Source organism: Danio rerio, chromosome 25 (assembly GCF_052040795.2).
Source record: "Danio rerio strain M-AB ecotype USA chromosome 25, GRCz13ab, whole genome shotgun sequence".
NCBI lineage: Eukaryota > Metazoa > Chordata > Actinopteri > Cypriniformes > Danionidae > Danio > Danio rerio.
Window position 1 is genome coordinate 23,780,325 of NC_141045.1, and position 4,676 is coordinate 23,785,000.

A 4,676-nucleotide genomic window follows, 5' to 3' on the forward strand; every position below is an offset into this window, starting at 1 on the left:
CAATTTTACCTTACCCAATGTCACCACATATTTTTGGACTTGTGGGAGCACCCGGAGGAAACCCACGCTAACATGGGGAGAACATGCAAACTCCACACAGAAATGCCAACTGACCCAGCCGAGGCTCGAACCAGCGACCTTCTTGCTGTGAGGCGATTGTGCTACCCACTGCGCCTGCCTATACTCAAACAGCAAAATAACACATTATTTCCTTCCCCCTTTTTTTCTGGCATCTCTTGCTTGGCTTCCTCTTCTGCTCTTCTCAGCTTCCACTGAGGACTCTGATGGTGAGTGGCTGATGAAATCCCATGGGTCTTGCTGCTCTGCATTTATATAAAATATATAAACAGACAGAAAGGCTTTTAGTAAGCTATATACATGTTTATTTTCCTGTTTGATGTGTGTGTAGTGGTTGTCCAACAATTTCACACACTAAACATTTATAGATACCATACAGACACTATACATTACTATCAAACAAAAGTACTATCATCAGATCATATGGGAGATTGTGATCATTTAAAGTGATAATAATTAAAGCGCAGAGGGGAAAAGGCTTAAATAGTAGGCTACTGTGCTAAAGTCCTAGGCAAACGTTACTAGTAATTGGGTGGGGGTGGGGCTATTGATATATCAAACTGGCATGCTACAGAAAATATCAATTTACATTTCCAAACATTAATTTTGTCATTAACTTTGCTGTAATTAACGTATACAGGGAGAAAATCGTCTGCACAGTCAGTATGACAACAGCCACAGAGATCTGACCTGCTCATCATCCAGTCTTTCTGGAATGACATGAAGAAACTAAATCCATAGGAACTTTGGCAACATTTCTAAGATGTGCAAAGTAAACGACAGTAAACATTGGTAAATATTCGCTGCTGGCCGTTTAGATTCGGCCATGAACTAACGTTAAAGTTACGCTAAAAACAAATGAAACAAAATAAATATAATCTGGTTAATGCACAATTTCTAATCGTAACAATAGCCTTATTTACTGACAACGATTTACTCACATGTGTTACATGGTGACAAGACGGAGCAATTCCAAACGTCCCAAAAGTCTGAGCAAAACCTCGTGGCGTGCTGCTGCAGTTTGATTCGGATCTTTAGAGGCTTCTTGATTCACAACTCGTTTGAATCAACGAATCAGTAGGCGCGTACCTGAAGTGATACAATATCGCGAGATGGATTCAAATGCACACGGAGCTGTCTGTTGTTCTCGCGATGTTTTGATGTCACACTGATCGGTTTGTTGAAGACGAATCGATTCAACTCTCCGTCCTCCATTCCCAGAATTTCCTGTTCACGGCAGTACAAGGTTTAGGTTTGTTTAGGTTTTTGTTTCTATCTGATGTTTGTACCTATTTTTAACAATTACACCCTTTTCACAACACTGTTATGACGCGTTTAACGATCATCAGGATCTAAAATCCTTGAGTTTTTTATATGATTTTTTTAATAAAATAACATTTATTTGTATCTACGTATGCATTATATAATATGATTACATGTGCGAGGTGTTTCAAACAGTGTCTATGGACATGAGTAAATTAGATGTTATTCTCTGTTCTTGGTGGCGTTATCAGTTTCACACTATATTTTTATTTTTCTAATTGTCGAGACAACACCATCGTAAAGTTTTCATTTTATTTGAGCAAAGAAGATTGTAAAAAAAATGTGTTGTACTTTCCCATTCACTGTGCTGAAATGTAAAAAGGGTCCATAACAGTACATCAACCATATTATGTTATCTTTCACTTTATTTAGGACTAATGATGGGTTAAGACATGTACTTTAATCAAAAACTAACCTTAGGGGTAGTTAACCCAAACGTTACATTTACTTACCATTTAATGAGTGACACAGAATTTAAATATGTACACTGAACTGCAAATAATCTTTACTTCAAAGTCTATACTGCCTGCACATATATTTAAGCCTTTTCCCATCTGCGCTTTAATTATTATCACTATAAATGATCACAATCTCCCATATGATCTGATGATAGTACTTTTGTTTGATAGTAATGTATAGTGTCTGTATGGTATCTGTAAATGTTTAGTGTGTGAAATTGTTGGACAACCACTACACACACATCAAACAGGAAAATAAACATGTCTATAGCTTACTAAAAGCCTTTCTGTCTGTTTATATATTTTATATAAATGCAGAGCAGCAAGACCCATGGGATTTCATCAGCCACTCACCATCAGAGTCCTCAGTGGAAGCTGAGAAGAGCAGAAGAGGAAGCCAAGCAAGAGATGCCAGAAAAAAAGGGGGAAGGAAATAATGTGTTATTTTGCTGTTTGAGTATAGGCAGGCGCAGTGGGTAGCACAATCGCCTCACAGCAAGAAGGTCGCTGGTTCGAGCCTCGGCTGGGTCAGTTGGCATTTCTGTGTGGAGTTTGCATGTTCTCCCCATGTTAGCGTGGGTTTCCTCCGGGTGCTCCCACAAGTCCAAAAATATGTGGTGACATTGGGTAAGGTAAAATTGTCCGTAGTGTATGTGTGTGAATGAGTATGTATGGATGTTTCCCAGTGATGGGTTGCAGCTGGGTGGCACAGTAGGTAGTGCTGTTTCCTCACATCAAGAAGGTTTCTGCATGGAGTTCTCCCTGCGTTCGCGTGGGTTTCCTCCGGGTGCTCCGGTTTCCCTCACAGTCCAAAGACATGCGGTACAGGTGAATTGGGTAGACTAAATTGTCCGTAGTGAATGCGTGTGAGTGAGTGTGTATGGATGTTTCCCAGAGATGGGTTGCAGCTGGAAGGGCATCCACTGCGTAAAACATATGCTGGATAAGATGGTGGTTTATTCCACTGTGGCGACCCCAGATTAACAAAAGGACAAAGCCGAAGAGAAAATGAATGAGTATAGGCAATGATAGACAAGACAATGTTTGATTAATATGAAGTCTTTTAAAATGCTTATTTATTAAAATAAAGGTTACAAAGTAAAGAAGAAATATATTGTGTGTTTGTATATTTATTTCACTGCCTTTAAGATTTTACATTGTAAACTAAAGGGAACAAGGGGGGAACAAATGTTGTATTTACCCTTTAACTACAGGTAACAAGAGAGGAACAAAGCTTCACTTTAATTTACAACCCTCAAATGTGGTATTTACCCTGTAAGTACAGGGAACAAGAGAGGAACAAAGCTTCACTTTAATTTACAACCCTCAAATGTGGTATTTACCCTGTAAGTACAGGGAACAAGGAGGTAACAAGAGAGGAACAAAGCTTCACTTTAATTTACAACCCTCAAATGTGGTATTTACCCTGTAAGTACAGGGAACAAGGAGGTAACAAGAGAGGAACAAAGCTTCACTTTAATTTACAACCCTCAAATGTGGTATTTACCCTGTAAGTACAGGTAACAAGGGAGGAACAAAGCTTCACTTTAATTTACAACCCTCAAATGTGGTATTTACCCTGTAAGTACAGGTAACAAGGGAGGAACAAAGCTTCACTTTAATTTACAACCCTCAAATGTGGTATTTACCCTGTAAGTACAGGTAACAAGGGAGGAACAAATACTGTATTTAACCTTTAACTACAGGGAACAAAGAGGGAAGAAGCTGAACTTTAACATACTAGTGTATACTTGAACACTAAGAACAGAGTAAACTACAGCAGCAGTTTTTATTGATTGAAGACCAAATTACTAGATTTTTCTATAAAGCATCAGCTATACATTTACTGAAATGCAACAGTTAGCCCCCCTGTGCAACAGCAGTAAAGATGCGAGCCTGTTTTAATCTGCATTGAACCCTGACGGTAGGCCTATGTCATGCAAAGTTATTTGTTGATAGTGAGTTATGGAGACATTGATGGCTTTGGTGAGATCGACGAGTAAACATAAGGTAAGTAGTGTATGGAAATATATTTTATATTGAATTGCAGATTTAAAATACATACAGTATACAATAAGGGTTCATAATTTCACAGGTTGTAAACCTTTTATTCATTAAACACCCCATATAAAACCCAAGCACTGAATAAGAGTACTAATGTACTCACGCAGGTGCATATACAGTACATTTGCAAATAGCAATAGGTTGTCACCATCCTTGCATAATTCTTTATATGTATACAATACTTGAAGAAATGTACATCGTAAACTTAATATACTTCTTTGCGTGATGGATATCTTATTGTTACTCCCCTTTTACGCAAACATTATGGTTTGTTCTTTTGCAATTTAAAGAAAAGTACAACCTTATTTCACTGTACTTACGCGAAACCTTTTATGCTAAATATCTGGTTGTTATCCCCTTATTACCCGAGCATTACAGTTTGTTCCCTTATACTTACGTAAACGTTATTTATACTTACACTATAGGTACAGAAAAGTACACCGTTATTTCACTGTACTTACGCGAAACCTTTTATGCTGAATATCTGGTTGTTATCCCCTTATTACCCGAGCATTACAGTTTGTTCCCTTATACTTACGTAAACGTTATTTATACTTACACTATAGGTACAGAAAAGTACACCGTTATTTCACTGTACTTACGCGGTAAAATTTCGTGATGAACATCTGGTTGTTACCCCCTTTTTACCCAAGCATTACGGTTTGTTCCCTTATACCTACACATACGTTCATTATACTTACACAGTACGTACAGAAAAGTACACTGTAACTTCACTGTACTTACGCGGTACTT